This window comes from Phragmites australis, chromosome 2 (assembly GCF_958298935.1).
Source record: "Phragmites australis chromosome 2, lpPhrAust1.1, whole genome shotgun sequence".
Classification (NCBI taxonomy): Eukaryota; Viridiplantae; Streptophyta; class Magnoliopsida; order Poales; family Poaceae; genus Phragmites; species Phragmites australis.
Genome location: NC_084922.1, coordinates 45,430,779 through 45,444,685, shown reverse-complemented (window position 1 = coordinate 45,444,685; position 13,907 = coordinate 45,430,779).

Genomic DNA, 13,907 nt, shown 5'->3' with positions numbered 1-13,907 from the left:
ATAGAGAGCAAGTAATTAAACTGGATTACAATTATTAAACATGCAACTGCTTCCACAATTTACAACAAAAGAAGAACAGCAACAACTAAGCAGCGGAAGAAAAACCTATACAACAAAAGAGTATGGAGCCGTATGCCCTTAAGCTCCATACCAAAAGCGTCGGAGTTCGGAGTAGAATGTGCTACTCCTGCCCGCCACCCGGATCGGCAGGCAAAAAGTAGCCGAAAACTGCCTCTTCCTCGCCGACCTGTGAACCTGAAAACAACTTAAGGGCAGCACCCCTTAGTACGAAGGTACTAGCAAGTCTTACACAGTATGAGTATATATATTTTCGACTCCAAGGATCATGCATTTTAAAGCTGTAGCAAGGATTAAGACATGTTTAAGTTCATTAAGCGGTAAGCAACCTAGACTCTAGGTGTAAGCAACTGACTTAACCAACCACCGACTCAAACTCTGCCAACCAACTGACCACAACAGATATGTAAACAACAAGTGTATAAAAGTAAACCAACACCACCAAACCACCGACCACATACCGACCAAACCACCCCAATCCAACCATGCCGCAACCCACATCGAAACTCTACGACCAAACATGGTCGCTCGGTGGAGATAAGCGATAGCGATGCTCATGACCGAGAGCGCGGCAGTTCGAACTGATTATACACCCTGCAGGGGGATACTCCTGGACCCACACGACACAGGGACCATACGGCTTGTGCCACCCGCTAAGATGCACACAAGGGGGTACCCGTGACAACCTTTCCCAACCAGGCCCAACCATGTGGATCAACCATAGCTCGGCGAGGCGGTATTAGAACTACTCCTCGAGCAAACTAATACCGCTAAAAGCCCGGACTCAAACCGGACTCACACCGTCTATGACGAGGCCCACATGACCACGTCTGCGAAGGTAATCGGCTCGCCTACCATTATATCAGCATGTGGTGAGTAAGATAAGTGCTAAAGCCGACTACACCGATGATCGGTGCTTAACCGGTACAAGCGGTCTACGGTGTCCGGATTCCCTCCCCGAACTGCCTGAGGACTCCTCGTGAGCAGATGACACCCCTAACACCGCCCACATCTCGTCTCAACTCACCACTCAACAACCGACACATCATCAACATAACTACAAATGTGAACAGGTAAAAAGCCCTAGGCTCGCGACAACGGTGGACGCCGTCGTCGACTTCTACCGGAAAGCCTAAGTACCACTAAGCATAGCGAACTAAAATTAGACCGCGACGACACCACTAGGCTCCAATGGAATAACTCATGACACGTGACCGAAATGGAAGAATGCATAGGCATAGGTTCTACCCAACTCGGAACCCGACACATGCAATGTATACATAAGCGTAGATAACATATTAGATTTTCAAGTAGACACGGTGCAATATGATAGATGCTTGCCTTGCTGCCCTAGCTGCTGCTCACAGCTACCCGAGTCACGATCACCACTGCGGGAACCTCCGGGTACAGCCTCGTTCGCCGGGTCGAAGTTCCCTAAAAGAATCACGCATGCAATGTAATGAATATGAATGACATGCAATGAAAGATGCTTCACTGTAAGACAGCAGCGGAGATGCAATGCACTTATGCCATGAGTTAAAAGCCTGAAGGATTTCCTTATTTGAATTATTGTTTAACATTTAACAACTTATTAATCCTCAGTAAGCATTTCATAAACCCTAGCATTTTTAATGAACATGGCATAATTTAACAAGACTAACAGAATTTGATTTACCAATTTTGGACTCATCAAAAATTGTTTATGAATTATTAAAGATTAAATCCATTCATTAATTGAATAAAATTAATTATACCTTTCACAACACCTAGTATTTTTCATGTGCAGAGTATGATAATACAAGGCCAACAAAATTAGATTCATCAATTTTGGAAACACCAAACTTTAATTAGGAATTATCAAAGCCTAGACATAATTTATTAACTCAATAATTCACAGCACCTATTTCATGGCCACTGGCATTTTTAATGGACAGATCATGACACAACAAAACCAACAAAATTGGTTTTAGTAATTTTGGAGCTCTACACAATTTCCTATGCATTTTTCAAGTCTTCAGCCGATTTAATCATTAAACAAATATTCTAATTCGCATTTTCCGGAGTTTTCCCGATTAATAAAAATGCCCGAAATATTTTTTTGCACACCCGGCCGGTTAGCCACTGAGGCTGACAGTGGGCCCGGTGGGTTTGACCCGGGTCAAAATTGACCCGCGCCCAGTACCCCACGCCGGCGGCTCGGGCGACGTCGCCGGCGGCGAACGGCGGTCTGAACGGCCCGGCCGAAGGTGGCAACAGCACCAGCACGAGCACGTGGTCACGGTGGGGGCACATGTCGACGCCGGCGATGGCCGGAGCACGGCGATCGGCGGCGAGGGGCAAAACCAATCCGGCGGAGGCACGGCTTTGACGCGCCGAAGACGAACGGCGACGCAACAGACTCGGGTGAGGGCAGCTATAGCTTCTACGAGGGCGCGTGGACCAAATGGCGCGGCCCAACGCTGAAGAACTCGACGGTGGCATGGCCGGCGGCGAGAGCTATGGCGCGGCGGCAGCCGGTCGTCGCGGACTCACGCGCCAACGACGGGACGGAGGGAAAGCGGCATGCGCAAAAGGTGTACAGGAGTATGGGGAAGCTCACCGAGCGCTTCACTGGGCCGAAGAAGCAGCAACGAGGCGGCTCGACGGTGAGGTGCGGAGGGAGGCCGGCGGCGCCGAGGAAGACGGCACGAGCTCGCCAAATTCGACCGAGAGGGGAGGGGATTCGCACGGAAATTAGTTGGAGAGGCTCCGACGATCCCTCTTTGCGCTTCTCGCGGCTGGAGCTCGAGGGAGCTTGCCGGTGGCGCGTCGGATTTGGCCGGCGGCGCGGCGCAAAGCGACTCTGCTCTGTGGTGCGCTGGGCGACAGGGAGAGAAAGCGAGGGAGAGAGAGAGAGAGGAGCCACGAGAGAGCGTCCAGGGGGGGGGGGTTAAGGCCGACGACGCTTCCACTCGAAGGCTCGGCCGGTGACTCGACGGCGTGCTGGGTTTGCCGGCCGCGGAAGTCAACAAAGCCGGCGCCGCGCTCTGGAAGCAGCGCGGCTGAGTGAGGAGGGAGGATGACGGGTGGGTCCCGCATGAACAGCAACCGCCAGGCAAAAATATCTCCACCACTTTAGCCATCCATTTGAACACCTTCCCAAAGTCCAAAATTTGCAAAACAAATTTTGCTGGAAACTAAAACTCATAAGGAACCCATTTGAACTTGTTTGACTCAGAAAGCTTGCACCAATTTCAAATGAAAATTCTCCAAAGAGGCAAGCTTTTCAAACTTGTGCTGATTTTTATGCCTTGAAAACAACCCCCAAAAATTTGGGAAAATTCATTTATATTATCCTCCTGGCATCTATTAATTTCTAAAATTATCACCAGCCCAATGTTCCATAGAGGTTTTGGGAGATGCTTTACAACGCATCGGTTAACCCTGGTTTAACCAAATTCGATTAAATTCACATCGCATGTCCACACTGCTCAAAACAAAGCAAATGATGCTAATGATGCCCATTAGCACTTAATTACATGTTTTAGAACTCTGGGCCATGACAGCTGATCACCCCGCCAGTACTGCAGCCGTGGGACGGCTACCTCTCGTAGTGTCTCCCACTATCTGCAATGTTAAGGTCGGCAGAGTGCTGATCGACGGTGGTGCCGGCCTCAACCTCCTTTCCAAAGAGGCTTTTGAGAAGCTGCAGGTGTCCTCCCGACGCCTAAAGCCGTCGCTCCCCTTCTGTGGAGTGACCCCTGGGCACTCCCTGCCCCTCGGGCAGGTTGAGTTGCCTGTCACGTTCGAGAGCCGGGACAACTTCCGCACGGAATGCATCCTCTTCGATATCGCGGAACTCCCTCTCCCCTACAACGCCATCCTCGGGCGTCCGGCGCTTGCAAAGTTTATGATGGCCGTGCATTATGCATACCTTACGGTTAAGATGCCCGGCCCCGCAGGCTCTATCTCTGTGATCGCCGACTCCGCAGGCTCTATCTCTGTGATCGCTGTCTCCTGCGCTGAACAATCATACATGGCTCTGGTCTCAGCACAGGCCGAGGTCGATGGCTCTACAGGGGGCCCGGGACCCTCTTCATCCAAACCCCGACTCGCCGCCGACACCTCTGTTCCAACGAAGGAGGTCGTGGTGGGCGAAGACGCTACCCAGGTTGTCCGTATCGGCAGCGACCTGGGCAGCAAATAGGAAAGCGCGCTCGTCGCCTTCCTCCGGGCCAGCATAGACGTGTTTGCCTGGCAACCGTCCGACATGCCCGGGATCCCTAGGGAGGTGATCGAGCATCACTTGGCCGTGCGTCCGGACGCCCGCCCGGTGAAGCAGAAGGTCCGGCGGCAGGCGCCAGAGCGCCAGGAGTTTATCCGCGAGCAGGTCAGCAGGCTCCTCGACGCCGGATTCATCCGAGAAGTCCTCCACCCCGACTGGCTAGCAAACCCAGTCATCGTCCCGAAGGCCAACGGCAAGCTTCGCATGTGCGTGGACTACACCGACCTTAACAAGGCTTGCCCTAAAGATCCCTTCCCCTTACCTCGCATTGATCAAATTATAGATTCAACTGTGGGATGTGATCTTTTATGCTTCCTAGATGCAAACTCTGGGTATCACCAGATTCGCATGGCCGTGGGGGACGAGGAAAAAACTGCTTTTACCACTCCGGTGGGGACTTATTGCTACATGTCAATGCCTTTCGACCTGCGCAACGCTGGATCCTCTTTCCAGCGCACTATTCGTATCACTCTTAACTCGCAGGTTGGCCGCAACGTCGAGGCTTACGTCGACGATCTCGTGGTCAAAACCCGAGACCGCGCCACCCTGCTCGAGGACCTTGCCGAGACTTTCAACAGTCTCCGCTCTACCCGCCTCAAGCTCAACCCGGAGAAATGTGTCTTCGGGGTGCCGGCGGGCAAGCTCCTTGGTTTCTTGGTCTCTGGCCGAGGGATCGAGATCAATCCAGAGAAGATCCGGGCCATCGAGCAGATGCGACCCCCGGTTCGACTCAAAGAGGTCCAGCGCCTCGCCGGCTGCATGGCAGCCCTCGGACGCTTCATCTCCAAGCTCGGGGAGCGAGGGCTCCCCCTCTCCAAGCTTTTGAAGAAATCCGGTCGTTTTGACTGGACGCCGGAGGCCGAGCAGGCCTTCCGCGACTTAAAGAAGTACCTTACTTCGCCACCCGTGTTGGTGGCTCCCTCTCAAGGTGAGCCCCTGCTACTCTACGTTTTGGCCACTCCTCAGGTTGTGAGCGTAGTACTGGTGGTGGAGCGCGACGAGTGTTCGGGGCCGGGTGCTGGGTCCCAGCTCCCAGAGGCCCCCGACCACTCACTTGTCCTCGCAGCTCCGCCTGGGCAAGGGGTCGAACCCGAGCACACTGCTCTTCCCAGCCAAGGAATCGAGCCCGAGTGCCCGGCCAGCCCCGACCATACCGCCGACCCTGGGGGCTGCGGCAGCCCCCCGGGGGGGCCACCGTCCGGGCCCGCCGGGTACAGCGACCGGTGTACTTCGTCAGCGAGGTCCTCCGGGAGGCCAAGACAAGGTATCCCCAGGCGCAGAAGCTACTCTATGCCGTGCTCATCGCCTCCCGGAAGCTGCGCCACTACTTCCAGGCGCACAAGATCTCGGTGGTTACCACTTATCCACTGGGACCCATTCTCCGGAACCGGAAAGGCACCGGGCGCGTTGTCAAATGGGCGGTCGAGCTGGCGGAGTTCGACCTACACTTCGTCTGTCGCCAGGCAATCAAAAGCCAGGTACTCTCTGACTTCTTGGCAGAGTGGACGCACGTCCCCTGCGTCGTCCCAGAAGAGGTCTCTGCCTATCCCGGGCGCGACGCGCCCGGGTATTGGGTCATGCACTTCGACGGTTCCCTCTCGCTTAAAGGCGCAGGGGCCGGAGTGGTTCTCACCTCCCCAACAGGTGAAGAGCTCCGATACGTCATACAGTTGCAGTTCCGCGCATCCAACAACATGGCGGAGTATGAAGGTCTCATCGCCGGCCTCCGGGCTGCGGTGGGGCTCGGGATTCGTCGCCTCCTGGTCAAGGGGGACTCCCAACTGGTCGTCAACCAGGTATCCAAGGAGTACCAGTGCACGGATCCTCAAATGGCGGCGTACGTGGCTGCGGTCAGGAAGCTCGAAAGACGCTTCGATGGCCTCGAGTTGCGGTACATCCCTCGCCGCGACAACGCTCGGGCCGACGAGCTCTCTCGCCTGGCCTCCTCACGTGCGCGCGTCCCTGCCGGAGTCTTTGAAGAAAGACTCGCACGGCCTTCCGTCCTGCCTGCCGAACAGGATGAAGGGGAAACCTCGAACTCAATTCAGGGGACCCCGGCGGTGCCCTCAGTGGGAAGCCCCGTCAGGGCGCCGCCGTCCGGCGAGTGCGCTGTGCTCGCCGAATGTTCTCAAGATGCCTCGTGGATGTCTGACATCCGAGGGTACTTGAAAGAAAAGTTTCTACCTGGGGATGAGGCGTCTGCCGAAAGGGTTGCTCGTGAAAGGACAATGATGTCGCCTAGAGGGGGGGGTGAATAGGCGTTTTTACAAAAATTCAACCCTTTCTACCGTTGGCCTAAACTTGCAGCGGAATATAAACTAACAAGTTTTTCACAAGAGAAAAACCTAAATATGCTAGGCTCAACTAGTGCACAATCACCCTAAATAAGTGTGGAAATTACAATCCTAAGGTGACAAAAATTACTCAATTCTAGCAAGAGATATGCAATAAAACTTAAATTGAAAAAGTCTGAAAATACTGTTCATATGCCTGAAATTACTGTTCACCGGAGACTCCGGTGTAGTCCGGATACTCCGGTGTGTACAGGTCCGGAAACTCCGGTAAAGGCCGGATTCTCCGGGTTCTGTACAGAACAGAGCCCGAAACTGAATGAAATGGATGTGTAGAGAGTTTTAGCTCAAACCAAGTGATGTCGTGTGTTCCCGGAGATGATTCCAAGTAGATCCACGAAGAACCTACACTCAAATACACACAAACAAGTAGATCGAGCAATATGCACAAAGATTTGAACAAGAACTCAAAAGTAAAGAAACAAGAGAGGAGACACAATATTTGTTTCCCGAAGTTCGGATTCACCACCGTGAATCCTACGTCTCCGTTGAGGAAGCTCCAACGAGCCGGGTCTCTTTCAACCGCTTTCCTCGATCCACTCTTGATTTCTTCCCTTGCGGAGGCGAAATCGAGCCCTTCACAAACTTTCCCGCGGCTCACCACAAGCACGGGAGCTCACCGGCGACACCTAGCCGGCTAGGAGGCTTCACCTCCAAGAGTAACAAACGCTTCGAGAACTTCTTGTCAAGAACTCAAGTGCTCAAGATTAGATTTTAGCTCACTTGCACTCAATCTTCCAATCTCTCAACCCAACTCACTTTTCTTCTCAAATCACACACTAGAATGGAGTGGGAGAGGTTCTTTTGGCTCTAGAAATGTGTTCTTTTCGTGCCCTTCCAGCAGCCCCAAAGGATGGGGTGAGTGGGGTATAAATAGCCCACTTCAAAAAACTAGCCGTTTGGCTCTTTTCTGGAACTTACCGGAATATCCGGCCTACACCGGAGTCTCCGGCCACTCCAGGTACCGGAGAATCCGGTCTTCACCGGAGTCTCCGAGTACAGCACAGCTGACCTCCGAAAAACGGCGATAACTTTTGATTCCGGAGTCCGATTTCGACGATTTTGGACTCTATGGAAAGCTTATTCAGAGGGCTACACATCCCAACTGAATTCATGACCTAAAACACATAGGATCAAATTAGGAACACTCCAAAACCCATTTTGGACACTTCCGCACTTTCCGCTCCAGACTCTTAACAACAAACTCTCACTTTGGGTTTGGTTGGGAACTCTTGAGCACTGAGACGCGACAATTAGCTCACGTTGCATCCCTCTTAATAGTGCGGCATACCTAGACTCAATTTCAAAGATAAAACACAATTGAACCAATTTGAGCCTTTTGAATACTTTCAAGTACCGCTTTTTACTTTCAAACCTTTGAGGGTTGCCAACTTCTATAAAATCTTTGCTCCATCTATTCTTGATTCCTCATGTGATTGATGCGAATCACTCATAGCTTCTCATGGCCTTGCACGGTCCATTGGCGCAAAGCTTCACTCGCTCTTCACCACCGCCTTGGTCCTTCGGTGCCAAGCCATTTGCTTGCCCTTCACCACGGATGGTCCATCGCAGCCGAGTCTTGCTTGCCCTTCACCGTCTTGCCATAGAAAACCACTTTGTATTCGACATCTTGAAGAAATTCACTTTATCAAATATGGAGTCCATTCTTGTTCTTCACTCTTGGCATATATGATTTCAATTCAACTTATGCCTTTTTATGGATCCTAACCCCAACTCACTCTCAAGCACAAAGTACATGGGTTAGTCCATAAAACCTAAATGACAACATTTATACCTTAAGTTACTTGATCTCCACAAGTAACTTATTAGCCTTCATGCATATTGTCAATCTTCATATAGAACCTAACCCCACTCATTCTTAAACACATAGCACACGGGTTAGTCCATAAAACTCTATTGACAAGTCATACCTTTAGTTACTTGATCTCCACAAGTAACTTAGCCTTCAACCTTGTTGCTAATCTTATTGAGCTTATTCTTCTTCTCATGAGCATCACTAAAAGCTCATTTACTTTTGATGCAATTCTTTGAACTCATGGCATTTCTCAAAGAATCCATGCTTCATCATTTATGCATCTCCTATGGAATAACCTAATAGCAATTCTCAATATGATTGTTAGTCCATAGGCATTGTCATCACTCAAGCTTCTTCTTCTTTTTATGAGCATCACCAAGAGCTCATTTATCTAGATGTATATTTTCAATCTTCCCATTCACCTATAGTTCATGCATGTCTCTTCTCCATGCATCACCTATTGAACAACCTACTAACAATCTCAACAACATTGTTAGTCCATATGTATTGTCATTAATTACCAAAACCACACATAGGGGCTAGATGCACTTTCAATCTCCCCCATTTTGGTAATTGATGACAATCTCACTAGATGATTATATTTGACAAAATTTAAAGTTCTAAGTATACATATAGTCCGAAGATGAATGTATACAAAGAACAAGTTTTGGAAATACCAAATATCACAAAGATATTTGAGATTGCCAAAACTAGTTTTACTAGCATCAAATACCACAAAGGTTTTGATGTTAGTAAAAACCAACATATGTATATAATAAACTCCCCCACAATCTATGCTTGTGTGAATGAATTTTGAATTTCATTTGCATATATTGTCTATCTCAAAATTTAGACGGAGTTTACTTTATACATATCAAGCAAGCATAACAAAGTATGTATGAAGATGAATATGCTCATGCAAAGTAAAACTTTCACCTCATTTCTCAAAGGCAATCATTCAAATTCTCCCCTAATTGACATCTTCCCCATATAAGCAAATTATTCTCCATATGCAAAGCCCTCTTACAAAATATAACATCTAGTCCAAATTCTCCCCCAATTGACATCAATGCCAAAATGGAATCATCGAAATGAATTCTCCCCCAATTGACATCAAATTGGTAAGAATTAAGGAAGACTTGCTAAAAGAGAAATTTTCCTAAAAATCATTCGAAGCACATTAGCTCTATCCCACAAAAGGAATCATCGAAAGCTAGTGCAAGACCATGTATAGTGTAAACTCATCAAAATATGTGTATTTCTCATAATTTGAGTTAAACCAAATACACTTATCCAATTACGAGCTATGTGAGGAGAACAAGCTATACAATAGGTCAAAGGGGTTCAAAGAGATGCCAAAAGAGATTTCAAAAGGAAATATCAATTAATACTTCAAAAGATATCAATTAGATACCTATAAGAGATACCAATTGAAAAAGATGCCAATTAAAATTCCAAAGGATATCAATTTAATACCTATAAGAGATATCAATTGAAAATTCAAAGCATACCAATTGAAACAATTGAAAGAGATACCAATTCTAATTGAAACTAATTCAATTGAAACAAATTTAATTGAAGGCAAAGCAAGCACGAGTCCGAAATGAATATCTAAAGCACAAGTGCAATGGATCATGCTCTAAGTTGAACATAGCAAAATTGTTGACAATATAACGAATTTCTCGTTTATCACAAAGTGTCAACATCTCATAAGCATATGTGTCCAAAAGAGCAATTTAAAGCGGACTACAAACCTCAAGCAAAAGATTTTGAAATTTTAATCAATATTGCATATATGAGCAACTCAAGCATTTGATATGAAATCTTTTGCATATTTGGGATTGGATGAATCATAAACATGATTATAGAGTTTCCACAAAAATATGCTACTTCAAATTGCTCATATTTGCAATAAAGAGGTTTTAAGCACTTGCAAGAAAAACACATTTTTGCAAGACATTTTCATGATATGATGCAATCTACACAAGATTGAATCTTTGAAATTAAATGCATAAATCAAGAACAAATTACTTGGAATGACATTGAATTGCTCACTTTGATATGGTCCTTCTCTTGATTCCAATTGAAATTGAAAGAGATAGTCTTCTTTGTAGATACCAATTGAAAGATAAAGACCTTCTTCATTATGATTAATTCAAGCATCCAATGCATCTTCATTGTACCTAAAACTTATTCAAGTACAATTTGATCCCCAAACTCATTGGGTCTGAAGAGGTTAGCAAAAACACCATATAGAGCAAACTCTCCCATAAACTTGTGCATATTGATATGATATGGAAATGATAACAATTGAAACTCATAACAATAGATGGATAACAATTGAAAATATATACCGAATGAAGGTATATACCAATTGAAATCAAATGAAAGCTCTATGCACCTTTTTGACAATAAAAACACTTGAGAGAGGCTTACTTTAAATGTAGGATCAAAGAAAGCAAACATGTTATAGAATTTAACATTTAAGTCAAACAAGCATGCTCATCACTTTCAAGATCCGATAAGATATAATTTAGACAAAAATAGCATATGAAACTTGAAAATACCAAATAAAAGACAAATATCAAAAGGTTGTCCAAATTACATCTAAGACAAAGATCAACAAATGATCGCTCTCAAAGTTCAACAAGTGAACTGAGCAAGATTTGAGCATATGGAGACATGAATAAGTTCCAAATATGCTCAAAAATTTATCTCAAGCAAGTATATTGAAAATAATTCAAGCATTGAGATAATAAGCTTCCAAAGACTCCAAAAAGGAAAGTTTCCTTGAAGAAACCAATATTCCTAACATAGGAGATAAAAGAAATCTTTCACATAAAAGGAAGTCACTTGAAAACAAGAATTGAAACAAAGATGATCAACAAGGATTACCACTTGTATTATTACCAATTGTAGAAGACAATGGTATATGGAGATATCACAAGTCGGTAATTGCAACAAGGCATGGATCAACTTTTTTTTTTAAGAAGCATGAAGGAAGGATTTTAGAAATTAAACACATGCTTCAAACACATTCCTCACAAAGTCAACTATTACAAAAAAAAAACACACAAATAAAAACAATAGTTGATACAGTTCTGTTAAACTGTACCGGAGTATCCGGTGAACACCGGAGACTCCGGTCCTTTTTATCAAAAGAATAAATATTAACCGAGGCTCTCTGGCGGAGTCTCTCTCGGAGACTCCGGAAAAAATATTTTCTCCTACCGGAGTATCCGGTGAACACCGGAGACTCCGGTCTTTTTCAACAAAAATAAATGCTTAGCCGAGGCTCTCTGTCGGAGTCTACCTCGGAGACTCCGGACTAAAAACACCAACTACCGGAGTGTCCGGTGAACACCGGAGACTCCGGACAATGAAAACAATTATTGATATGATCCGAATGAGAAATGATTCAAATTAAAAATCTTGAGATTGAAAAGGTCACTAGATAAATACCACGAATCTCAAGTTTCAATTTAAACCAAAAGTGGATCAATTAATGGATTGTTGCAAAAATGAGCTTTATATGAGCTTGACATACCACATAGATGCTAGATAAACAATAATATCAATTCTAAATGGTATTGCTCAAATGTTCATAAATTATGGGTATTTAAGATGCATAAAGCATAATACTCCCCCATAATGTGATAATCCATTAATATCTCCAAAAGAGAGCCAAATAGAATTCAATAAGACGAATAATATCAAATAAGGCTCCAAAATCACAATCAACACATGAAAGTGCAATGCATCCTACACATACTAGATATATGACCTACACATACTAGTTGGTAAGAAAAAGCTAAATGCACTTAGAAACAAATTCATAGCATACTTAGCAAGCAATCAAGACATGTATGGATATATAAAAATAGTCATGACAAGATTGCACTAAAGTCTACACATGCTAGCATAAGCATAAGCTCTAAACAAGCATAGATACATAACCTACACATGCAAAGAGCTAGAAACTTCCACAAAAGGTGTAGGACAATAAATCTAACACAATGAACAAGAATATGAATTTAAGGCATTGTGATAGAGAGTTACCTTCATAGAGTGACATTGGGTAATAATAAACATAATTCCATAAAACTTGACTCTTTTATCAATTAGATAAATCTTCAAATAATTAGCCAAGTCTCCAATGCCCTCTATTTTACCAAGAGACTAAACACAAATTTTACTTGAAGAAATATTAGTCTCAAAGCACAAAACATAGGATGAGCTCCCCGTTTATATGTGCATCCAAGTACTTGAATTACTTGTAACATGCACTAGTTCATTTAACAATCTAGAGGAGTTTACCCTATATTTTGAGTTAAGGCACAAAAGGAATTTACAAAGGAAATACTTGTGCTAAGAATGAACTTACAACCATGAGATCATGTAGATTAAGTTCATCTTTCATAGCCATCACCAAGTATCCATTACCTATATTATTAACAAGATCTTGCTCTACTAGAGAGCCGTTAAAAGCATCATATTACACAAAGTATAGATTTTGCTCAAATTTTACCTAGCCATATTCAAGTGTTCCCAATAATGAAAAATTGTGAACATTTGCACCTATGCTAAGATAAGTGGCTATATAGCTTAAGTTAGATACTTGTTACCGAGATGTCATTGAAGATTGAAATAAACCAACAAACCACACTCTTGGCACTTCTTTCCAAACATCATGAGAAAACCCAATTTGAAAGAATCTTGAGATGAGATATTCAATATAGTTCTTCTCAAGTAAGCCAAGTCTTCAATTGCATCTCCAAGTACCTATTTAGCAAATTAAGCACTTTGTGGTACCCAAACCATGTTGAGTCCTTTAAGGTTAGTCATGAAAGATTTAGGCACCCAAATAGCCTTTGTGCTAGCAAATGATGAACTAATCACCTTAGTAGCACAAGTTACATTTTTAGCCTTCCTAAGCGATAAATCATTATCAATTGAAGAGTTAGGCTTAGGAATGTTACCAATAGGACAATTTTTACCAATATGTCCCTTGGCCTGACAAGTGTAGCAAATGCGGTGCTTATCCTTGCAAGATGCCTTCTCATCTTGCTTCTTGCTTGCTTCCTTGCCGGTGAGCCTCTTCCTTGATGACATAAGACCTTCATTCTTCATGTAGAGGCATGATGCAATTTCATGTCCCTTCTCATTGCATCCATAACACTTCCTCTTGCTTCTTCTTGTTTTCTTCTTTAGAAGTGTAGTCTTGTCATCAACCTTGTTGGAACACATAGAGGCATAGTGTCCCATGCTTGAGCACTTGAAGCACTTGATATGAGCTATCTTCTTATTGGATTTTGCTTCAAGTCCATGATCTTTGTGCTTCTCCCTTTTCCCTTTGCTATCAATATTACAAGCAACACTAGGAAAAATATTAGCTTTA